The sequence below is a fragment of the Rhinatrema bivittatum genome, unplaced genomic scaffold, assembly GCF_901001135.1.
Source record: "Rhinatrema bivittatum unplaced genomic scaffold, aRhiBiv1.1, whole genome shotgun sequence".
Taxonomy (NCBI): Eukaryota; Metazoa; Chordata; class Amphibia; order Gymnophiona; family Rhinatrematidae; genus Rhinatrema; species Rhinatrema bivittatum.
The window spans coordinates 13,205-39,736 of NW_021821247.1; the positions used below are offsets into that span (position 1 = coordinate 13,205).

The 26,532-nt window shown below is 42.3% G+C and overlaps 1 long non-coding RNA gene across 3 annotated transcripts in view; it reads right to left on the minus strand.

Moving 5' to 3' along the window:
* Nucleotides 1–2,292: 2,292 nt before the first annotated feature.
* LOC115082549 overlaps nt 2,293–26,532 on the minus strand; it is a 67,965-nt gene continuing 43,725 nt past the window's right edge. For 2 of the 3 annotated variants that reach the window (XR_003854193.1, XR_003854194.1), the window contains 2 exons: nt 16,860–16,938; nt 14,130–15,313 (listed from right to left, as the gene is read on the minus strand). This is a non-coding gene — a long non-coding RNA (uncharacterized LOC115082549). Of the gene's footprint in view, nt 2,803–14,129; nt 15,314–16,859; nt 16,939–26,532 lie in introns of those variants that run through there. The other variant, XR_003854195.1, reaches the window with a different exon arrangement.

The window sequence follows — 26,532 nt, forward strand, 5'->3', positions numbered from 1 at the left end:
CCGCGAATCATTTTCATACGGAAAATGGCGCCGGCAGGAGATCGACTGCAGGAGGTCGTTCAGCGGCGGTCCGGAACCCCCCTGCGTCGAATCGTTTTTGTCTATGGCCGCCGCCATATTGCGGCGGCCATTTTGAAAAATGGCGCCGGCTGAAGACAACACGATTCTATTGAGGGGGCCGTTCCGGACCGCCGCCGTTCTGGACCATCGCCGGATCCCCAGGTAATTTAAAGCATTGGGGGGGGGGGGGTTCGGGAGGGTGGGGGATTTAATTTAAAGGGTCGGGGTGGGTTTTAGGGGGTTTTAGTGTGCCGGTTTTCCTGCCCTCCCCCTTCCCCCGATTTACGATTTTTTAATGATAAATCGGGGGAATTGGTATTGTATCGTGGCCCTAACGATTTTTTTGACGATTTAAAATATATCGGACGATATTTTAAATCGTCAAAAAACGATTCACATCCCTAGTAGGCAGCGGTGTCTTCCAGACGGAAGTGAAGTCCAGGCAGCTAGTCCGGGAACATGGGCCCTCGAGGCGCGAGTATCGGTTCCAGACAGCGACCTGAAAGAGAAGAGAGAGGCCCCTGAGGAGCGGGTACCCCAAATAGAGTAAGTCTAATAATGGAGAGGCAGAGTAGCTAGGTATGGAGAGTGAATCCCATCCGTAAGGAGTTCCAGTATGGATACCTGACCTTGCTAACTCGATTAGCTAGCAGTAGTGTAGGCTTTTTGTATCCGGGATGCATGACATCATCACAGGGGGACACCCCTGAGGTTCGCGCCAAAGAAAGTATTTGAAGCAGGGCCGCATGGCGCGCTCACCCTAAGGCAGCTAGATAGCATGGTGGGAGGCAGCGCCCAAGCCGGACCGGGGACACCGGAGAGGACGGCAGGCAGACATCGTGGCAACCAAACGTTCGTCAACCACGGGAGGCATCGCCAGAGAGGTAAGGAGGGCGGAGTGGAGACGTTGGGCAGCGACAGTCATAACACAAAGATAAGATGTACGATGCACATTCAATGATGTGCATTCATAAACACATACTGCCCAAATATGATGGTCACTAAAATTCATTGCTAATGGTTTTGGTATGTTAGTTTCCATTTTGGGTAGTAATTTACCTGGTAACATGGCTACCAATCCTGTGGTGCTAACCATGAGACATGTTTGGAGATTTGTGCATCAACTTTTGTCACTTTCATGGGAGGTGTCATTGTGGTTGCCAATTAGAGATAATCTGTATTCTTGCCTGGGAACCAGAGTAGGATATCCCTAAAGCTAAGTCAGAATAAAATGGTTTTGGTGCAATATTTTATAGATAGTCAAAACTAGAAAGTATACGCCTTTGAACAGATAATAATAATAATAATCATTTGGCATATAGGCAACTATCGAACCATATTCTCTCAAAAGTATCTGTCAAAGATCAGTGTATCACCTCCAGGGATTTTCTGAAGCTCCTACAGATATTCCAAGGAGGTAAATATTAACTATCTACCTGCTATAAATATTTGCACTCCATTAGCACATATACCACCTTGAAAATATTGGCGGACGTGTAGGGAACAGACCTTAATATAATTATTGAGAAAGATGAATTATATGACAGCCTGGTATGGATTTATAAATCTGTGATTTCAGTTCCTTTGAAAAAGCAGCAGCTGAAATTTTTACACAGAATTGTGGTTTCACCACATTGTGTTTTTCAGATGGTTATCAGCAAGGTCCCTTCCTGCCTGAAATGCAATGAGAAAAAGGCTACTTTATTCCACTGTGTTTGGGAGTGTGCTCCTGTCCACCATTTTTGGGCATTGGTACTACAGCATCTAATTACCATCCTGAGGATCTCTGTACCTTTAGTGCCTAAGCTCTGTATTCTATCTATTACACCGGAAAGAATGAAATGCTCCAAAAATGGTCTCATTTTTGTGAATAACGGATTGTGTATAGCAAAGAAATGCATTCTATCTAAATGGCTCTCTCAAGAAGCACCATCAAAATAATATTGGTTGGTGGAAATAACTGAATTATTACATTTACACTATAGATTGTGGGTAATAAAACCCTAGAAATCCCTACAGTCATTTCAGAGTATATGGGGTGTTTTTGTTATGTGGCTGCCAAAAGATATTCATCAGAATTTACTACATATTGAGTAATGTCTTTGGGTATGTTCAAAAGAAAATAAACAATAAATAATAGACCATGGAGAATGGGAGAAGGCTTCACCTACAATTCTATTTGAAAACATGCCATGTAAATAATTTTATGATGGATATGTTTGCAAAAGTCATTTGGTCACAGGGAGGAAGAGAAAGGGGAAAGAAGGAGGGGTTGGGTGGAATTGAGGATTATTATAATTTTATAAGAATTATATGACTAAAATGAGACATTGTAGATGACATTATTAATTGTCTTTGTTGAGCAATCGATGACTGTATTTCTGCTTATTTGTCTAATCAGGTCAATTTTGTAGTTATCAGACATTATATCTATGTAAATAAGATCTATTATTATCAAATCTTGTTCATATATGATTAATAAGACACTTCTGTTCATACTATATACTATAATATTGTCAACCACTGTATTGCAAAGTATTTTAATAAAAGGTATATGCAAAAATAAAAAATCTTGCACTATCTTAGAAGTCTCTTGATAGCAAGTCTACAAGGACACCAGCTCTGCCTAGGAAAGCCCAGTTGGAGGAGTGCTGTAAGAAGAGAAGATTTTCTGTCTGTGTTTTTCAGTGGAGTCTTAAGGAAAAGAGAAACCTTGTTGAGAATCTTGAGAAGGAACAGTACCTACAGTAATTGAAAACAAACATTGAGTAACAACAGTGAGGGTTTTGTAATTGGACTGAGAAACTCTCTGATATTAAGTGCTGACTATATGCTTTCAACTTGTCCATTTAATTTTCTGATTCTCTGGACTTCGAATTTGAACTCTGCAATATGTTTTTTGTATTTTTTTAACAAAATCCAGATGTGGGCCTTCTGTTTTTGGTGTGAGAATCTCCATATGGGCCCCATAGCTATAACTATTCCCCAATGGAAGGAACTCTATGCTAAGGCTGCAGAAAGATTTTTGCACCCCTATAATGCCTGAAGATGAGCCCCCATGCATATAACATACTTTCCCCATCCTCCTCAACCTTAAACACCCCCCCCTCCCCATGGTGACCCTGACCCATTAAAGCTGTAATAGGAGAAACCTTCTCAATTCCAATCTTTGATACATAGCAATGTCACACCCCAAAAAAAAACAATAAATGAAAAATTACCCATCCATCCTCATATATAATAAAATCATACAATAAAACATCCAATGATTACTAAAATACATAACAATCCTGAAAACATCTTAAAAAGCATAATTACTAGAAAGAACGTACATATAAACATATGCCCTAAAAATTCTTTAACCCAGAAGTTTAAACAAAAAATTACTGAGGGTTCCCAAATTTGCCCCTTACCAGAGTGCTTCAGTATCTCAACCGACACTGCCTAGGGAATGTTGTCAGAGTAAGTATAGCAGCCGCAGGCGATTGCAATCTTCAATGGGAAGTGTCATGCATTCAACCAAATTCCTATACCCTTATGTGCAGAGTCTCTTCAAGCCTCCCTGTCAAGAGATCTCTCAATCCAAGGAGAGAGGTTATTCTTTGGGGTGTCTCTCTGGCTAAGGGAGGTGCTGGGGTGGAAGTCTCTCCCTCTAAGGGGAGAGGACTGTGTTTCCTATCCTGGGAAGCTGTTTGGGTCCCCAAGGTCGGGATTTCCAGGCTGTTAGGACTAGGGAGTTTCTGCTGAGGAGCAGAAGGAGGGTTCTTAGGTTTCCTGAGGAAGCGGTTCAGAGGGGAGAAGAGTAAGTTTCTGAGTTTTATAAAGGCATAGAAGTAGTCTCAGGAAAGAGAGAGGTAAGTCTCTACTCCTGCCCATGCAGAGTGGTCTAAGTTGGGGAAGGAATGGAGTTTCAAGCTGGAGTCCAGTGAAGGCTGCTAGACATTTGCTGCCTAAAGGGAAGCCTCAGCTCAGGAGATCCTGATTTATTCAGAAGAAGCTAAGGCTTGCTATGAGGTTACAGACAGAGCTGCATCCAGAGGAAGCATATACTAGGGGAACAGTCCAGAAGGAGGGGATTCCTGACCCAGAGAGCTTACCTACCAGAGTGTGAAGCATTTGCTATTGTGAAAAATTGAGATTGTTTTTTGTGCCTTTGGACTTTATTTGTTTCTATATTAAATGGTATGCTAAGCTATAATGCACTGCTGTGGATTTTGTTTCGTTACCATCAGTGACCAGTATGGGATTCTTTATTTTGAGCAGCTACTATGTGATGTGTGGTTTTTGACCCTGACTGGACTGTTTGCAGAAGAGCTCCTTTAAAGGCCCTAAAAGATTGACTCTTTCACCCCTATGTGGGAAGAAGCTTGGGAGCATGGGTACTGTGTGGGCTCATGGCTTTCCCAATGAACCCTTGTGCCTAGGAAGAAGTTGGTACATCACAAATAAGAGAACTCAGAAACTTTCTCAATTATGTCAATGTTCAATTTCCCATATTTATTCACGAACCATACACTTCTTAAAAGATCCTATCTAGACAATAATTCCTCTCTAGCACACTCATCCTTCCATACATCTATCATACACACACATAAAAACAACATATTATAATGTGAATTCCATCCCCACAAATTTGATTACAATTTAGATAACAATGTAACATAAATTATACAATATTATATAAATTAGATATAATATATATTATATAACATTGCATTCGTTTAAAATATCTATGTTTTCGTTAGCTTATGTCACCACATCTAGGCTTTTCTTTGAGTTCTCTCAATCACAGCGACATCGTCCATGGGACCTATCCGACAAGGCCTCCTTGTTTCGCCCACTCATCTGGGCTTCATCAGGGATTTTATCGTCACCAATGCCTCTAATTCATTCTACACAACATGGAATCGTTATTCACCACTTGACAAACACTAATCTCCGTAACTGTGTTCAAGTATACTTTCATCCATATGATTTCCAAAACGTAGGTAAGAGCAATTTCACATATATAACTTCGCTAAATCTGGAAGCGAAACATTTCCTCCGGAACTGATGACATCACGTACAACGGCATGATGTATGATAGATGTATGGAAGGATGAGTGTGCTAGAGAGGAATTATTGTCTAGATAGGATCTTTTAAGAAGTGTATGGTTCGTGAATAAATATGGGAAATTGAACATTGACATAATTGAGAAAGTTTCTGAGTTCTCTTATTTGTGATGTAGTTACTTGGTTAAGAGAACTGGTAGTTGAATAGTGCCCTCGGTGTAGTGTACCTTACGGTAGGAAGAAGTTGGGGCAGGAGTTACACTACTACTAGAGGATAATCACCTATTATAATACATAATTCAATCTAAATTTTAAACATATTGCATCTTTAAAAACTACAGCTAACAATAGGTATAAAAACAAATCTCACCTAAATGCCTGTATAAAAAGCCAGATCTTCACAAATTTTATAGGAGATAAGTCCTGCATAATTGGGCCTTTCTAGATGGTAGATTCCAAAATTTAGGAGTAACCCCTGAGAAAACTTTCAAATGAGTGCCAGCTAACCTGATGTCCTGATTTGATGGAATGCAAAGTAGACCTTCCCTTGATTTTGTTTCTAGACATTTAAAAGTTTCATGCCATGCTGGGTCACATCAGCATTCTGGGAGCCAATGTAGCTTTCTCAAGATTGGACTAATGTGTTGGCAGCACTCTGTATCTAATAAATCTCTAGCTACCATGACCATTTTAATTAATTGTAACTTTCTTAATATTTTCAAAGACCAACTCATGAGATGTGGCTTCCTTCTTGGGACCCATGTGAGCTGATTCATCACCAGAGCACATGGGTGGATACTGCCCTCCCCACACTACTCAAACTCCACCTATGGATCAGACTGCTGCCGCAGCGGCAGCCGTGAACATCTGCACCACCAGTCCCCAAAGGAGAGAACAACTGTATGAAGTAGCTGGCGTGGAACCACAATGCCCTTTGGGCAATGGTACTTATGGCTGAGGCCTTATTGGTAATAAGGGTCGCTACAGCTCTGTTTGCACCAATTTATTGTTAAGACACCATCTGATTTATAAAATATAATCTGACTTCTTAACAAATGTGTACTTGATCAAAGCAACAACTGAATGTGTCTGCCTCATTATGCCTTCTCTCTGCTGGCATCCTTGGAAAATCTTGAGAGCTGACTAGACATATACCTGTAAAAGCTTTCTTGGACAGCATTACAATTTAAGGGTTTCAAGTATGATCTAACTGTGTAGAGGTCCAAATTCAGCAGGTAAGTTATCCAGATAAAGATATCTTTTGCTGAATATTCAGCAAGACAAGTCTCCCATTGAAAATACTCAGCTAAGGTTATCCGAGTACCTTTATCTGAATAATTGGGTATGCTGCCAAAGCTAATAGCTAGCACATTTAAAACAGATCAGAACAAATATTTTTTTCAATCTGTACACAATTAAAATGTGGAATTTGTTTCCAGAGGAGGGGGTGAAAGCGGTTAGCATAGCTGGGTTTAAAAAGATTTTAGATAAGTTCCTGGAGGAAAAGTCCATAAAATATTATCAACCATTTAGACTTTGGAAAGCCACTGCTTATCCTTGGTTATGAGCAAGAAAGATTGAATCTATTCTTCAGGATCCTGCCAGGTATTTATAATCTGGATTGGTCACTGCCGGAGACAGGATACTGGGCTTGATGGACCTTTGCTCTGACCTAATATGGCATTTCTTATGTCTTATTTCCCCCACCCACTCCTCTGGTGCACTTGTGAGCTTGCCAGCATGTACATTCCAACTCTTGGGGGTCATATATTTCATAAAACCAAACACCCAATAATGTACTACAAACTTCCCATGAAAAGCCCTTGCTCCCCCACTACAAACTGCAATTGCCACCAGCTGCAGTCTTCACAAACCAGGGCCCCAGTGATTCTCCTCTTCTCCAATCAATGCCTCTTTAGTTCTGCCCCTCCCCTCCCCCAATGTATTCAAATACTCTTCCATACCGATCTCTTAAAGAACCAGCAACAAAGTAAAGCCAAACCCCTTTTAATCATAATTAATCAAAATTAGCCACACTGACTATAAACCTGGATGCCGTGGGCGATGAGTCTTCTAGCAAGATTACTGTGGATTTCTTTTGGCAGACTATTACAGATGTAGCCAGCAGGGGGTACATAAAAAAGAGGGGTCAAGGTACTGAGGAGTGGGTTCTTAAAATGGTCCAGCAGTTGGTGTACTGAACTGGCCTCTGACGGTTCTTCTTTACTGGATTGGGAAACTGTTCCCCTCTGAGGATGAACAGACAACCTCCTCACTCCTTTTATTTCTTCAAACTCACAACAGATCATTAGCACCACCCCTCTTGCAAACCTCAACCCTGGGATAATGAGTTCAGACCACAACCTGGTTGGTGGTTCCATATTATTGCTCAAAATAATTAAATACATGCAAAAAAAACAAAACAAAACCCACAGGGTGTCTTCATTAGTTCCAATTACAGAGGATTTCACAGAAAAGCAGTCAGTCAGTAGCAAAACACTATAAAATATCCTTAGCATCACCATCTATCTCCTCAGCACATGGAATTTGGTTGGCTCAATTTCAGCACTGCTCTTCAATATAAATCAGCCACTATCTCTACTCAGAGGTTAGGATAAAGGATTAGACTTCCGAAAAGCAGACTGTTCTCTTTCGTGGTATCCCTATGATTCCTCCCATGAGCTCTTCCAAAGGAAGCTAGGCCTTAAGCCTAAGCACAGAGTTTTGACTCCCCGCATGAAAAACAAATAATGGAGTCTCTACTCTCTAGTGGTTTCTGGCCCAGGGAGCTCACATAACAGCAGGCAAAAAGAACTAACATAGACCAAAAGCGGTACAAAACAAAATCCCCTACACTCTCTGCATGTTTTACTTTTTATACTCCTAGATGTTATCCTGTGACATCACCAGCACTTAAAGGCACAGTTTCCATTATCAACCTGCTACCAGTAAAATAGTTAGGGGTGAATTTTCAAACCTGCGCGCGGGCGTACATGTGTGTGCAAAACCCGGCGCGCACAAGGTGGTGCACACTAGTGCACCTTGCGCGAGCCAACGCCCACGGGCTTTCTCCCTTCCCTCTAACCTAACCTTCCCACCCCTTCTCTTAATCTTTCCTTCTAGCCCTACTCTAACCCCCCCCCCCCCCAAATTCTTGTTGTACCTTTTGCACCTGCCTGGAGGCAGGTGCAGGTTGTGCACACCAGCACCTTGCTGGCACGCGATCCTCCAACCCAGCGGCAAATGGCCGCTGAGCTGGAGTCCTCTGGCCCCGCCCCACCCCGGACCGCCTCTTTAGTAAAGCTCCGGGACTTAAGACACGTCCCGGGGCTCTACGCTCGTCGCCGGGCCTTTATAAAATAGGCCCGGCGCACGTAACCCCCCTAATCGCGTAAATCCTCTGAAAATCCGGCCCTTATAGCCCATTCCTTGATATAGGTAGAGGTTAAGGAATAGAACACTAGTGGCTTAGGGACCAGAATTTAGATCTGGGTCCCATAGACATAGATGTTGGGGTTTGCCTATGTTTTCCCTCAGACATTTTTTTTATTTTACATGAGTTTGGCATTGCTTGCATGGATTGGATTAGTGTTCACCTAAAAAATTAAAAACTATAGTGAGGTTAAATGACTGATTATTTTCCGGGCTATTTAAGCTGTTTGGCATGCCTTGTCCAGTTGTTTTGTATCTGATACCCTCACTATTCCTATTTATATTTAAGCTTTTGATTCATGGTTCTTGTATAAACATTTTTTAAAATCCCCATCGGCTACCTCTCTCATATTTGCATTGGTTCATTTGAGATTTAAGCCTCCTCTTTCTCTCTCCTCTTGCCATATAGACATTAAACAAGTTTTAACTTGCTTTCCCTGCAAAGATCTATTGGGGATGTGGAGGAGAAGCCTTTAATCCAAGATCTCTATATTTATAATTTACAAAATAAAGTGGGAAACATTAAGCAGCTGCTGTATCCTCCCATGAATATAACACTGATTAATGATAATTCTACTTTGAGAAAGAAAATAGAGAATTTTGAAAATTCTCTGAAGAATAAAAATTTAAGAGCAGTTAATTTTGTTAAACTGAAAAAATATTTCAGGGCTTAAACTTTGCAAAAGAAATCTGATTGAGTCTGTCCAAATTCCAAAAGATGGAGTTCTGCCATACTACTTGCCAGCCAGACTCCCTGTTGTTAAAAATTTGGAAGCTTTCAACTTTAGATGATTGAAATTTGACCCATGAATACAAAATGTCTGCAGAGTTGCCAGCTGGAATTTCTTTTGTCCTTGAACCAGATCGAGATTCTGAGGATTCTGAGGCTTTCCTGTTAAAAAATGAACTATGTTTTTCTCTGGTTCCAAAGTAAAGCAGTGCCCTGAAATGTCAGGACAGACACAGGAGAAAAGGAAGAAGTTTTTGGCTCTAAGACACTCAGTCCATCAAAATGTAAGATCAGGTTTAGAGATTCTGTGTGTTTTGGGAACCAGACCAGCAATCAACTTTTCCTGAAAACACCTTAAAACAAGGTCCTGCAAGATTGTATTCTTCCTCAGAATGGGGGCGAGATCTGAATACTAGAGTTTCTTGATCTCTTAGTACTTTCTGGGGTTCACAATGATAAGAATGCAGATTTATTTAGCATAGCATTAATATATTTAACATGTCCCTTTGGTATGCTTTCCAACATATTGAATTTTATATCAACGGGGTCCATGTCTGTATGACCTTCTGGAAACAAAATAATTCTCCAAAGAAGGGATGTAACTTCACTAGATTTGGCTCAGTGGAAGAAAATCGGAATTTCATGAATGAGTTTGAAAGCCATGATGGCTGCTTGATTACAAGCTTGACACTGTACACTGCAGAAAACTGAGTACTATGTAGCGGCTCTCTGAGGTGTTTCCTTTTGATTAAAATAATATCATTTTGAAAAGTGGAGGAGATATTAATAGTATTCAGATAAATGTTCAATGTTTAGGAAAATATTATGAATTTTGAATTTTTTTTATAAAAAATACAAAATATTATTAAACAGTAAATAAAAATTCACATAGGTTATTTTGCAATATAAAAATAGTGGATGTATGATACACAGAAAATATTACCAGTGTGCCTTGAGTTTTTTGAATAGACTATAAGGTGCCATCAGCCCCTTTGCCATTCTTCACTGGTATGAGGTGTTGCAAACTTTGATATTAATAATAACAAACAACTGTTTTCCCCCCAGTTTAAATGACATTTGTTGAGTGAGAGAGGAAAGTATTTCTTCTCATATTGCCTGGAAAAAAAGATAAAAAATGTTTACTGGGCCAAAAAAAGTAGTTTCTAGAAAACAGGCTTACAAACCAAATAGCCTGGAAAATCTGAAGCCTGTTTTATCTGGCAGGGGAAAGATTATCACTTTTTGCTAGACTTTTCATTCTTCATGTGTGAGTGTGAAAAGTGAACTAGCTAGCACAACAGTCTCAAACTCAGTCATTACCTCAAATGGTGCAAAAACAGTGGATAGGGATACAGAAACAGGGCCAGTGACCTATAGGTGTGTAGAGATTTAAAAAAAAAAAAAAAAAAAAAAAAAGTTTCCCTTTTTTAGTTCATATCGGAAGGTTTTTTCCCATGAATTTCAATTTGTGGAATGTTGATTTGTTTCATTCATGTAAAACAAATGAATCAAACCAAAAGCAAAGCGAAAAAAAAGAAAAAAAAGAAAACAGGGCCTTCTGTCAAAACACCTATCCCTCCCATCTGGAAAAATGCCTGGGGCCAGGATTCCCCTGGACCCCACTTACCTGGTCTAATGGGGATCTGCCTGCATGGCTTAGGCCCAGGTAGAAGCCTCAGCCTTGCATAGATCAAGGACATGATAGGTCACTGCGACCTCAGCCTTGGCCTATACAAGACCAACACCTCAGCTGGAGCCCGGGCCCAGGTCTGAAGTTGGAGCCTGGCCTGGATGCCGAGTCCCAACACCTGCGTCTCAACCTAGGCCAGGGCCCAGGCCAGGTGCAACGCTGTGACCCAGTCTGGAGGCTGGGTGCCATTGCTGGGGCCTTGAACCAGATCCAGGCCTGAAGGTCAGGTCCTGATGCCTGGGCTACATTCTAGGCCAGAGCCCAGGCCCAGGCCCGATGCTGCAGCCCAGCCATACGTGGGGACTCTCAGGATTTCAGCTTGAGACTCAGGGAGTTTGTATCAATTGCAGGATCTCAGGGGAAACACTAGAAATCTCAGGGCTTCTCTGTATACAGCTCATCCACTCCCCTTCCTCAGTAAGCCTGCAGAGACAGGAGAAGTGAGGTGAGCCTGACGTAGCCACTGCAAGCAGTATGTGGGGACAAACTGGAGAGGTACTGCAATATACTAGGGATGTGCAGAAGGAAAAAAATTGTTTTGATTCGTATTCGTTTCACCAGGACCCAAATTCATTGCATTCATTGCATAGGGGGGAAAACCAATTCATTTGATTCATTTTATTTGTTTTCCGATTTATTTATTTAAAGAATTTATTTAAAGAATTTATATACCGGGGTTCCTGTATAGTATACATATCACCCCGGTTTACAAGGAACCATAACTATCGCTAAGGAACCGTAACTATCGCTTCATTTAGCGGTTTACATTGAACATTTAGTGGTTTACATTGAACATTTAGCGGTTTACATTGAACATAGTTAATTTGAGAAAACATAATAAAACATAAATAAACATAAACATAAATAAACATAAAATAGTTAATTTGAGAAAAAGATTTCCCATTAAAGTCAATGGGGGAAGTATTTGCAGCCTATTTTTGCTGCAGAATTGGGGTTTTCTTATCAATTCTGATGAAACTTCTGGGGAGCAATTACCAGAATGAGAAAAGAGCTCCAAGGTACTTAGACTGTGGCAAAGTGGCACCAAAGTGGCATGAATAGCCTAAGGCACTGTAAAGGGGCAAAGGGGTACCAGGAGTGGCAAGAGTGCTATAACAGAGATGCAAAGCAGCAGCGAGAGTGTCAAAAACACACCACAGCTTCAAAAGAGATCACCGATAATAGTTGCATGAAGCCTCGATGGCAGCACGACAGGCAAAGTGGCAAGCACAATGAAGGGGGAGCATAGCGAGCAGAATGGGTGTAAGAAAAAAACCACAAGGTGCTGATTAAGGGACAAAGCAGCAGAAAGACGAGCATCAACACATTGAACCATGATAGTGGCAAGAACACCAGAAGGAGTAGAATCGTCTGGTGTGTGGCAGCAAGGCAGAGTGGCAGAAAGTTGATAGGTGCAAGACAGGATGGCAGAGCGGAGGTTGTCAGGTTGCTGTGGTTTTGATAGAGGAAAGACAAGGAGGCAAGACAAGACGAAGCTCAGCATGCAGCACAACTGTCAACCAGGGCGTACTGTCAATTTGACCCATCTTGAAACACGGACCAAGGAGTCTAACACGCGTACTAGGACCTGAAACATGATGAACTATGCCTGGGTGGGGTGGAGCGTTGCTGCTGTGCACAGGGCCGGTGCAAGTGTATGAGGCACCCTAGGCAAACCTTACAGCCTGGCGCCCTACCCCCACCTCCCCATACACAATTTTAAAATATGCATTTAACACATATTTTACATGAAAAGTGACATTCTGAGGTAAAATTAATATATACATTATTGTGATAATTTCATGCACTGTTGTGATGCCAACAAGAAAACTTTGCATCTTGGAATTCATATGGCATCATACCTATTGTGATATATTTCAGCATTGTCCTCCCGTTTCAACACAGTACTATCTGCCAACGCTCAAAGAATAACAACCCTACCTATGAAAAAGAATACCACAAATATTACACCAGAATCTAAAATATCAATACACCTCCTATCAGGAAAACAGAATAGGCCAAGCTAAAGCTACTACAGATCCCTACAGAGAAACCACATATTAAAAGAATGCTCCATCTCAGTCTTTGCATGCAGAACACAAACCCTCACTAAATACAGAATAAAGCCACATAAAGTATAAATAGAAATGTTCAGACAACAACTGAACTGTAAAATGCATCACGCCAGACTCTATACAGTGCAACAATGGAAAAACAAAAATTTCACCATTCCTCATGAAACAATCAATAAAATCAAGATATATAAACCATTAATCATAATAGTAAAATCATACTAATAAAATCATTTCAAAACAGCTGATGAATAGAATATCCAATAATTAAAGACTCATGCAAATTTTGAAAGCTTTACCAAACACCAATACAATATTTCAAACAGTAGACACATCTCATACTACCCAATAATTAAAATGGTAATCAATCAAGAAAAATGAACTTAAAAAGCTACCTTTACTTACTTTCTCCAGCAGTTCTCCTACTCCCTTCCCTTGCAGGCCACACCAGAAGCCGCAGTAGCTGCTGAAGCTGTCCTCATGTTCCTCTTCCTTATGGACCACAACTAGTCTCTTCTGTCTCTCTCACACACACACACACCAGTCACACCCTCAGGACCAGTTTCTGTCTCTCGCACACCAATCATCTCCCCAACCAGTCTTTCTCTCATACACACACACACCAGTCATCTCCCTGATCAGTCTCTCTTACACATACACATGTCACCTCTCTGGCCAATCTCTCTCAATCATACAATGCTCTCGCTCTCTCTTACTTACACACAGGCTTTCCATCACACACATGCTCTCTCTATTTCACTTACACACAAGCTCTCAATGACACACATGTTCTATCTCACAAACAGGCTCAATCACACACATGCCCTCTCTCACAGCCACAAGCCAGCCAAAAACATGCTCCATCTCTCTCTCGCACACACACTTTGACACACACAAGCACTCTCCCTGACTCACATATACACCACACATATAGAAGCACCCTCCCTATCTCACATATATGAAGCACCTTCCCTGTCTCTCACACAGAAGCACCATTCCATTCTCACATACACACCGCATACACACACACACAGACGCACCATTCCTTTCTCACATACACACCACATACACACACACACACACACACACACACACACAGAAGCACCATTCCAATCTCAAATACATATATATACAGAGGCCCCCAGCTGAACAGCTCATTTCCAGCAGCGGCTAGCAGCGCCGATCTTCTTTTCTTCGGTCCCACCAGCCTGCTCTCCGGCAGCGGCTGGCAGCACCCATCTTCTTTTCTTCAGCCCCGCCGGCCTGGTCTTGGGCGGTGGCTGGCTGCACTGATCTTTTCTTCAGCCCCGCCGGCCTTCTCTCTGGTTGCGGCTGGCTGCGCCAATCTTCTTTTCTTCAGCCTCTACGGCGTGGCTGGCTGCGCCGGTCTTCATTTCTCCAGCAGCGGCTGGCTGTGCCGATCTTCTTTTCTTTGGCCCGACGCCCTCAAATGTGAGCAGGAGCAGAGGAGGCCACATGATCAGCTAGTCCGGCCCACTGGGGGAAGCCCGATTTCCCGATAGGCCAGTCTGCCCCTGGTGGATACTCTCAATGGCCTTCTATTTCAAACGGCCACTAAAACACCATGGCGCGAACCAAAAGAATGAAACTTATGATATGTTCCATTCGTGGGAAGTTCACCATGCATTTTGCAGACCCACGAATGCAACGAATAGGCACCTATTAGTTGCGGACTGCGCATTCGTTCAACACGAATGCACATCCCTACAATATACACAAAACTCAGTCTGCAGTTGTGATTCCAGGACTTAGAAATCACTCAGCTAAGGGGAGAGTGAGGATGCATGGAGCTGAGATTTATAGGGGGAGGGAGCAAAGAGAGTGCTGGGGTCAGGGAGAATACTGGGTCATCTCAGGAGGAAGGACAGGTGATGGTGATGGGTGGGAGAAAAAGAAAGTGTGGATTAGTTGTGTGGGGGGATGGACGGTAGAAGAGAGAAAGCTGATACATATTATTCTATTCCTTCCACCCTCTGCTAATTAACAGCAATCTCAAGGTAACCACAACTCACAAGTTCCCAGGTGTGGGCCCAGCTCGGAGACTGGGCTTTGGCTTAGTTCAGGTCCAGGCCCGGAGCCCAGGCCTCTCATCTCTGATGATGGCGTCCTCTTCTTTCTTCTTAAACTGACACTCTTCACTGTGAATCACAGATCCTGCCCTGAACGCTGCTGCTGCTTCCCTGTTTTGAATGAGGAAGGACAGATGGCGTGAAGCCCTGCTATTTTGTTTTGGTTGTTGTCTGTGTCTTGTGAATACTGAAGTGCAGAAATAGGGGTAAAAGGTTGAAAGGGTAAATAACTGTCCTTTATTTACCTGTTCTACCCCATTCATGATTTTATAAACTTCTATTATGCCCCCTCTCAGTCATCTCTTTTCCAAGTGTAGCCTCTCATCATATGAGGGATGTTCCATCCATTTTATCATTTTTATCACCCTCCTCTGCACCTTTTCTAGTTCCACTATGCCTTTCTTGAGATGGGGCAAGCAGAACTGTAGTTAGGAGGTAATTTTCAAAGGAATTATATCTGTAAACGTAACATACTATCATAGCAATTGCCAAAAGCCCGTTTACGTGTTTAAACTGCACTGAAGAGTGTAAAACCCAGTGACAATTCAATGGCATATATTGTAGCAATTTTCAAGAGCCCACTTATGCGCGTAAAGAGCATTTATACGTATAAACCTAGTTTTAAATGTGTAAATTCTTTTGAAAATTACCCCCATAATACTCAAAGTGCAGTTGCACCATGGCTTGATACAGAGGGAATATGATATATTCTATTTTATTCTCCATTTCTTTTCGGATCATTCCTAACATTCTATTTTCCTTTTTGACTGTCGCCATGCACTGAGACAAGGATTTTAATGATTTGTCTACAAGGACTCCAAAGTCCTTTTTCTGGCCAGCGACTCCCAGTACAGAACCCAGCATTGTGTATCTGAAGTTGGGATTAATTTTCCTTATATGCATCATTTTGCACGTTCCACGTTAAATTTCCTCTGCATTCAGCTGCCCAGTCTTTAAGTCTCACAAGCTCCTTCTGCGGTTCATCATAATCCACTGCTATTTTAACAAAGGATCTGATATGAAGGGTCATACAGAACTTTCCCAAGAGAACATCACATAGTATAAGCTACTATTAAGCACCAGTGTGAGCAGTGGAGAATCAGAAGTTATATAAAATCATGCTGTGGAAATCATAAAGCAGATAGATATCCTAGAATCTACTCTAGTACAATGACAGCATTTTTAACCGGAGGTGTGAACCCAAAGCTAAGAGAGGGCAGTGCACAGACAAGACAAGTCTAGTGGGTTCTAAAAACAGCAAGAGACAGGCATCTTGTGCTTGCATTGGCCACTTTCCCCTTAGATTGAGCTCTCAGGTGCTACCATCCAGCAGGGCTTGGACTGGAAAACAGGAAACATAAGGCACAGATAAGGCGATGTAGACCCTAAACCTGGAGACATGAAGGCACCCACAGATGCAGGGCAGGACTACTTGATCTGGTACAGCTGTCATGGGGAGATGGAGACATCACGTATTAACTTTCTGATATTAACCTTCCTGCTCCACTTTTAGTATCCCACCTGTTTAAATTTTGAATTGCCATCCAGGCAGTCACTAGAACTTTTACCGATAGTAGTTCTCAGTTCTGAATTCACTCATTCCAGTTCTCGCATTAATGCATCCTTCTAGCATATATTCCATATTCATTCTCCTGTTATATGCTTCCCCTCTACTATTTTGTTCAATTGTTCTTTATGAAAAAAAGTTTCATGTAAAACCGTTGACAACTTACTGTTTAAATGTTCTATGTAAAGCCGTGGGCGTTTTTCTGTTTCATGTAAACTGGAGTGATCTGTATTTCATACAGGAACCTCGGTATATAAAAAAATTAAAAATAAATAAATAAAATATAAAATTACGTTGGATTTATACATTAAAGTATGTTCATGTTGATGGGTGAAATTTAGACATGGAATGGGAAGCTCTGCAATGTTTAAATCAGATTTTCCTTTTGATAAGGGATATAACATTCATTGTCACTGTTTGTATCTGTCTTCAAATAGGGTAATCTCTGATGCTATTATCTATATAAGGCTGTTATAACAAGATTTTTTCCTTCCTGTTGGATAAAAGCTGAAATCTGCCTAGTGATTGGCTCATTTGAATCATATATCTTGATTCATAGATTTGAGTCATTCATGCGTAGCACTTTGAACCTCTTTTTAATTGGTTGGTCATGTGATTTGCAATGGACACTATTTAAATTGTGTTTTTTCCAGAGAAGGAATGATGTAGAGAATTTGAAGAAGTTGGGAGGAATATATATAAATTCAAGCAGCATGAGCAGCTGCATTGGGCATTAAAAGATATGGATTGTGGAGTTCCAAGCTGCACCAGTTATAGCTAAATAATGAGAATATTCCTTTTTAATTGCAGAAAATATTATTCAAAAATCAGTATTTATGTATATGATATGCTATCAAATGCAATAACTGTGTCTAATATATGGGCAATGATTATACATGTTAGCAGTACATAAAACATAAAAAGAGCAAGTTGATTCTAAATGTATGTTAACCCACATGATGCCCATTAATAACAAATATTTTGTTACATTTTAGTTTTCTATTGACCAGCCTACAGGAAAATTTGTTTTTCATTGAGGTAGGTTCATTGAGTTTCTGACATTTGAGATTGATTACCATTTTGGAAACCCAGATAAAATATATTCCACAAGTTAAAAAAGGCTAAAAGAAGAGCAAACATCTGCATACTATAAAGCAAGTATCAACAACAGCCATTAAATATTTCTCTTTCTCTCCCAAAATATCTTGCATAAATACAGTACATTATTACATGCACTTATAAATCCTCAACATTCAGCAGTATGGTTTCTTCTGCTTTGTGCAGTGTATATATTTAAGACTTGCCAGTGCAGGGATACTGTAGTTTGCCAAAGAGGGAAGTTCTTTTATTATTAGTTTCTTTCAGGAATGGAGATTTAAAGCTTTCCTTACTATAAATCTTAATATACTGTAGTTTTCTATCTACAATAAAATAAGTTGCCACATACTGTCAAACATGTTATAATAATTGGCAGACAGACTCACTATCCTTCCTGAACTGGGTAAAGACACTGAATCCTGTTATACTTAATAAGATAAGAAAACTTTTACAGAGAGTTGTTTTCCTCTAAAATTAAAGTTTTGAAAGTAAAAAAGAACCATGTATTAAAATGCAAAAGTAACCTAATGTTTTTGGGAGTCCAAATAATAATCAGGCCCAAATTTTTAAAGAAAAATTTTTTTTTATAGAAATAAATTACTTCTGTCATCCTAGGAGTTGATTCATGCTTAATTTGGACCTAGAAATATTTCTGGCAATAATGCATTCACCAGCTGGGGTGAATAAATTTAATTGTATCCTGTGTTTGAAAACAGCTGCTGAGAGGCTCCACACACATCTCAGCAACCCTGTATAAAATCCATTTTTATATTTTAGCCTTTTTCCCATTATTCAGTACATAATACATCATCAGCTTCATTACAATATTCATAGGCTTCGCTATCCATTTTCAGACCTTCAAAGTTGCACTGCTGATGTCTGCAACATCTGGAATTATGCAGAAGTACAGGGACAGCGAGGCCCCCACCAGGCTGGCCTGGACAATAGCATCAGGAAAGGAAGAACTGAAGTGAGGAGGCAAGAACAATTCCACAGTTAGTAGAAATTTATGAGGAATTTGCTGCAGCAACGGAATTGCAGGAAAGGGCTATCTATATAGGGGGCGTTTCAACCGTATCAACAACCTCTTTTAAACTGATTTAAAATTTGTTGATGTGGATGCATGTCACATTCTTAAAATGCAGCAAGTGTCACTGCTCATTGAACAATAGATGTAGGAAACTATTAACTTGTAATGCCAGCTTTCCTCTGGCTTTTTCTGCCGTGAGGTACATTGGGACCCAAGCAACATTCAATGAAGGGTTTTCTTCCCCACACCCAGTAAGATGAAATCTAGTTTCTATTTAAAAATAATATATTTGTATAAACTTTTGGATGCTCACACATTGTTGGTATGCCCAATGTGTGATGGTGCTGCATTTGGCTGACCGCAGGACGGACCCGTGACCAGCCACTCTTACCTCCAGTCCAAAACCGCAGGTGGGATCCTCTGGCTTTGGGGCAGGCCTCTTGGGCAAAAGCCCTGCAGGCCGCCATGCCTAAACAGGCCCGATGTGCCGGCCAGAAGAACGCCACCGTCAGCTGCTTCGGGCATCCCTAGGCGCATATGCCCAGAACTAGATGCCTTTTAAAGGGCCCTCAGCGGTAAATCCCCCACAGTGCCCTTGGATGATGTTCAGAGCAGCTTCCTATTTAAGGCTTCCTCTGACGCCTCTCAGACACCTCGGCAATAGGTCAACTCCTTTGGAGCAGCTGTTTGCCTCTATGTGTTCCTGATCCTGGTTCCTGCTTCGTGTCTTCCTGATTGTGTTTCTGAGTTCCATGCCTTCTTCCTGGTTCCTGCGTGGCTGTTTGCTTGAGTTCCTACTTCTTCATGGTCAGTCTTCATTCCCGTTTGTCTTCATTATCTTCTCCTTGCTTGGGTGGCTCCTCGTCCTCCTGCTCCTTGTCTCGTTGGATGGACCTTTGGCTTTGCTTCGGACTGGACCCTTACGCTGCTAGCCTTTTGCCTGCACCTGACCACAGCCTGAGTTTCGATGCTGAGTGAACTCTGCCTGCCCTGACCACAGCCTGAACTGGACCTTGTTTGCCTGCTGCCTGCCCTGACCCCTGCTCGATGTTGACTCTGTTCTTCTTCTCTGTGCTGGCCTGCACCTCTCGTCTCGACAGTTCTTCAGACTCACAAAGGCCCGTGCCTAAGTCCAGCTGGCCCTGGCATCGGAGGACTCAACCTAAGAGGAATTAGGGCTGGGAGTGTTGAAGCTCCGGTGGGGCCTCTGCTTCAGCCAGCACTGCTGGCCGAAGGAGGGGACCTGCAGAGCTCCTCCCTGCAGGTTGCGCCAAACCCCCTCGGTTCAAGGGTCCACTGTCACAAAAGATTGCTGAGGCCATGGACCCTGCAGATGCGTCGGGCCTCCAGGCCATTCCCAGCCTAGCACAGAAGATTCTACAGCAGTAGCAGTTCCTTGATATCATGGCGACATTGATGGAGTGCGTTAGCACCTGCCTAGATACTGCTGTCGCTTCGCCAGCTACATCTTCACCACTACTCCCCCTGCGGCACCTGCACTGCCCACATTGCAACTATTGGCTCCACTCCAGTACACTGGAGATCTGAAGCAGTGCTGGGATTTCCTGAACCAGTGTTTCATGCACTTCTCACTCCAGCTGGCACTGTTTCTTACCAAGGCTGTGAAGACTATCCTTGTGCTCTCCCTGCTGAATAGGAAGGCTTTGCCCTGGGCATCTCCCTTGTGGGAATGAGCAGATCCCTTTGTACAAGATTTGAAACAGTTCATCTGGGCCTTCAAGCTGGTTTTCGATGAGCTAGGCCGTTTGGCCACAGTAGGTTCAGACCTCCTCCACTTATGACAGAGTAGTCGGCCCTTAATGGACATCCCGATTGAATTCCAAACCATGTTTATGGAGCTGAACTGGGGAGAGGACAGCCTCTGCAGCATGTTCATGGAGGGGTTGTCTTCATGGATTAAAGACGAGCTAGCCGCTCACGAGCTCCCTGAGTCCGTGGATGGCCTGATAGATCTGGCCAGGAGGATCGATCATAAGAACATAAGAAGATAAGAACATGCCATACTGGGTCAGACCAAGGGTCCATCAAGCCCAGCATCCTGTTTCCAACAGTGGCCAATCCAGGCCATAAGAAGCTGGCAAGTACCCAAAAACTAAGTCTATTCCATGCTACTGTTGTTAATAATAGCAGTGGCTATTTTCTAAGTCAACTTAACTAATAGCAGGTAATGGACTTCTCCTCCAAGAACTTATCCAATCCTTTTTTAAATACAGCTATACTAACTGCACTAACCACATCCTCTGACAACAAATTCCAGAGTTTAATTGTGCGTTGAGTAAAAAAGAACTTTCTCCAATTAGTTTTAAATGTGCCACATGCTAACTTCATGGAGTGCCCCCTAATCTTTCTATTATCCAAAAGAATAAATAACCGATTCACATCTACCCATTCTAGACCTCTCATGATTTTAAACACCTCTATCATATCCCACCTCAGCCATCTCTTCTCCAAGCTGAAAAGTCCTAACCTCTTTAGTCTTTCCTCATAGGGGAACTGTTCCATTCCCCTTATCATTTTGGTAGCCCTTCTCTGTACCTTCTCCATTGCAATTATATCTTTTTTGAGATGTGGCGACCAGAATTATACATAGTATTCAAGGTGCAGTCTCACCATGGAGCGATACAGAGGCATTATGACATTTTCCGTTTTATTCACCATTCCCTTTCTAATAATTCCCAACATTCTGTTTGCTTTTTTGACTGCCGCAGCACACTGAACCGACGATTTCAATGTGTTATCCACTATGACGCCTAGATCTCTTTCTTGGGTTGTAGCACCTAATATGGAACCTAACATTGTGTAACTATAGCATGGGTTATTTTTCACTATATGCATCACCTTGCACTTATCCACATTGAATTTCATCTGCCATTTTGATGCCCAATTTTCCAGTCTTACAAGGTCTTACTGCAATTTATCACAATCTGCTTATGATTTCACTACTCTGAACAATTTTGTATCATCTGCAAATTTGATTATCTCACTCGTCGCATTTCTTTCCAGATCATTTATAAATATATTGAAAAGTAAGGGTCCCAATACAGATCCCTGAGGCACTCCACTGCCCACTCCCTTCCACTGAGAAAATTGTCCATTTAATCCTACTCTCTGTTTCCTCTCTTTTCGCCAGTTTGCAATCCACGAAATGACATCACCACCTATCCCATGACTTTTTACTTTTCCTAGAAGCCTCTCATGAGGAACTTTGTCAAACGCCTTCTGAAAATCCAAGTATACTACATCTACCGGTTCACCTTTATCCGCATGTTTATTAACTCCTTCAAAAACATGAAGCAGATTTGTGAAGCAAGGCTTGCCTTGGGTAAAGCCATGATGACTTTGTTCCATTAAACCATGTCTTTCTATATGTTCTGTGATTTTGATGTTTAAAACACTTTCCACTATTTTTCCTGGCACTGAAGTCAGGCTAACCAGTCTGTAGTTTCCCGGATCGCCCCTGGAGCCCTTTTTAAATATTGGGGTTACATTAGCTATCCTCCAGTCTTCAGATACAATGGATGATTTTAATGATAGGTTACAAATTTTTACTAATAGGTCTGAAATTTCATTTTTTAGTTCCTTCAGAACTCTGGGGTGTATACCATCCGGTCCAGGTGCTTTACTACTCTTCAGTTTGTCAATCAGACCTATCACATCTTCTAGGTTCACCGTGATTTGGTTCAGTCTATCTGAATCATTACTCATGAAAACCTTCTCCAGTACAGGTACCTCCCCAACATCCTCTTCAGTAAACACCGAAGCAAAGAAATCATTTAATCTTTCCACGATGGCCTTATCTTCTCTAAGTGCCCCTTTAACCCCTTGATCATCTAACAGTCCAACTGACTCCCTCACAGGCTTTCTGCTTCGGATATATTTTAAAAAGTTTTTACTGTGAGTTTTTGCCTCTACGGCCAACTTCTTTTCAAATTCTCTCTTAGCCTGTCTTACATTTAACTTGCCAACGTTTATGCATTATCCTATTTTCTTTTGTTGGATCCTTCTTCCAATTTTTGAATGAAGATCTTTTGGCTAAAATAGCTTCTTTCACCTCCCCTTTTAACCATGCTGGTAATCGTTTTGCCTTCTTTCCACCTTTCTTAATATGTGGAATACATCTGGACTGTGCTTCTAGAATGGTATTTTTTAACAGTGACCACGCCTCTTGCACACTTTTTACTTTTGTAGCTGCTCCTTTCAGTTTTTTTCTAACAATTTTTCTCATTTTATCAAAGTTTCCCTTTTGAAAGTTTAGCACGAGAGCCATGGATTTGCATACTGTTCCTCGTCCAGTCATTAATTCAAATTTGATCATATTATGATCACTATTGCCAAGCGGCCCCACCACCGTTACCTCTCTCACCAAATCCTGTGCTCCACTGAGAATTAGATCTAAAATTGCTCCCTCTCTCATTGGTTCCTGAACCAATTGCTCCATAAGGCTATCATTTATTCCATCCAGGAACATTATCTCTCTAGCGTGTCCCGATGATACATTTACCCAGTCAATATTGGGGTAATTGAAGTCTCCCATTATTACCGCACTACCAATTTGGTTAGCTTCCCTAATTTCTCTTAGCATTTCACTGTCAGTCTCACCATCTTGACCAGGTGGACGGTAGTATACTCTATAGTCTTCCCCGACACAAGGGATTTCTACCCATAAAGATTCAATTTTGCATATAGTCTCATGCAGGATGTTTATCCTGTTGGACTCTATGCCATCTCGGACATAAAGCGCCACACCGCCTCCCGGGTGCTCCTCTCTGTCATTGCGATATAATTTGTACCCCGGTATAGCACTGTCCCATTGGTTGCCCTCCTTCCATCATGTCTCTGAGATGCCAATTAAGTCTATGTCATCATTCACTGCTATACATTCTAATTCTCCCATCTTACTTCTTAGACTTCTAGCATTAGCATACAAACATTTCAAAGTTTGTTTTTTGTTTGTATTTTCATTCTGCTTTTTAATTGATAGGGATAAGTTAGGATTTTTTAGTTCACGTGAGTTTTTAGTTACAGGCACTTGGACTACTTTTCTTATTATTGGAACCTCACTGTTAGGATGTCCTAATTCTAATTCATCATTAGTATCCTTTGAAGATGCCTCACTCCGAACCATGTGCTGCTGAGCGACTGTAGGCTTTCCCCTTTGTTCTAGTTTAAAAGCTGCTCTATCTCCTTTTTAAAGGTTAGTGCCAGCATTCTGGTTCCACCCTGGTTAAGGTGGCACCCATCCTTTCGGAAGAGACTCTCTCTTCCCCAAAAGGTTCCCCAGTTCCTAACAAAACTGAATCCCTCTTCCTTGCACCATCGTCTCATCCACGCATTGAGACTCCGGAGCTCTGCCTGCCTCTGGTAACCTACGCGTGGAACAGGGAGCATTTCAGAGAATGCTACCCTGGAGGTTCTGGATTTAAGCTTTCTACCTAAGAGCCTAAATTTGGCTTCCAGAACCTCCCTCCCACATTTTCCTATGTTGTTGGTGCCCACATGTACCACGACTGCTGGCTCCTCCTCAGCACTTTCTAAAATCCTATTTAGGTGACGCATGAGGTCCACCACCTTCGCACCAGGTAGGCATGTTACCAGGTGATCCTCACGCCCACCAGCCACCCAGCTATCAACATTCCTAATAATCGAATCACCAACTATGATGGCCGACCTAACCCTTCCCTCCTGGGCAGTAGGCCTTGGGGAGATATCCTCGGTGTGAAAGGACAATGCCTCCAGCAATGAGCCCAGGAACTCCACCCACTTGGTAGACCACTTACACTCACCCCCTGAGTTTCAGCATCTTCTCTCTCCACCATCCATGCCAGTCTCTGCACCATCGCGCTTGGAGGAACCAATGCAAATTGGTCAAGGGTGTCTTACCCCCGAAGAGAGGCTTTACTGCCATCATCTGGGACTCTGTTTTTACTGGGCAGAGTCCAGGAATCAACTCACACGGTGCCCTCAAAAGCTGGGAAACTACTAAGCCTAATAGGGAGGTGACCCTAGGCTTCACAACTCGCACTCGCAACCAAAACTCCCTGTGATCATTACTGTGGGCAACCAGGAGTTTCCCATGCAAGCCCTTGTTGATTCCAGCACTGGGGGAAATTTCATTTGGAAAGCCCTCGTCAACCACTTACACCTCCCCACATTCCCCTGGAGGAGACCCCTCATCATCTCTTCCTTCCATGGGGACCTCCTGCCCGGGCGGATCACACTGACCACAGCACCCTTGCAAATTCGCATTGGTGTTTTGCACATAGAAGACTTGGCTCTCCACGTCATCAACAAGGCAGTACATCCCATTGTGCTGGGTCTTCCATGGCTATAGCTCCATGCTCCGCAGTTCGTTTGGACATCCCTACAATAAACAGGTGGGGTTCTCATTGCCAAGATACCTGCCTGCAGTTAAACCTCCACTTCTTTCACAATTGGCAATCACCCTCATGGGCCTACCCTCTCCATATAAGGACTACACGGATATCTAGCATTCCCTCTGTCCGTAACCATGGCCTGGGTTTCGATGCCGAGTAAACTCCACCTGCCCCAACAACAGTCTGAACAGGACCTTGTTTGCCTACCACCTGCCCTGAACCCTGCTGGATGCTGACTGTTCTTCTTCTCTGTGCTGGTCTGCATCTCTCATCTCGATGGACATTCAACCTCACAGAGGCCCGTGCCTAAGCCCAGGTGGCCCCGGCTCCTGAGGTCTCGACCTAAGGGAAATGAGGGCCTCTGCTTCAGCCAGCACTGCCCGCCAACGGAGGGTTCCTGCAGGGCTCCTCCCTGAAGGTTGCACCAACTCCCCCTCGATTCAAGGGGCCACTGCCACAACAGATGGGAGGGTGAGCAGGAGCAGTAAGAGGAGATTTTGTACTTTTCTATCACCTTTGCTAGCTTGTAAACTAAAATGTATTTCTTATATGTAAGGGGTACTTTGTTTCCCAACCTAAATTTCCCTGATTAGCACTAGGGGGTCTGTATTCTGTTCTATCTTTGGAGACCATTACTAAGATTTTCTTTTTCCCTTCCAGGGTGCTGGAATGGTCTAGCTCAGGCTATAAAAAACTTGTCTGATCACAAGCAGTTGTGATTAGATGTAGTTTCTTTTGGGGAGAAAAAAAAAAGACTTTTTCTGGTGGAATCCTGTAGGCCCCATAGCTTGCAACATTGAGATAAGCAAGGACAGAAGCCTTGCTAGAGCCTTCCCAGACCTGGAGGGTCTTCTTGGCAAGAAGAGAACAGAAGAAAGGATTTTTGTCTTTTAAGAATGTGGGTTTTGTTTTGATCTGTTCGCATTCTGGGAGGGCTTTTGCCTACTTGCCTGAGTGGACTGGGATTAAGGTTCTGTGCTCTGTGCCCAATTAAAGCAGAGTTTGTAGTTGCCCTACATCCAGTGAAAATGGGGTCAGTAGTGTCCCAGAAGAAAGAACTGATTTTGGATAAGTTGTATTTTGCCTGTGAGAAGAAGGGAGATTTTTCCCACCATCATATACCCGCCTATTTGCAGAAGAGAGGTTTTTTTCTTTCCTATCATAAGGAAGGGACCTTGGACATAAACTCAGAGGCCGAAGATAGAGAAGGAGTTTGTGAGACGTGGAGTTTTCATTTTGCTATGTATCCTCATGATGTTTGCTAGATTGGCTTGGATTCTATTTTTTAAGTAACAATACATTTCTGTTTACTTATT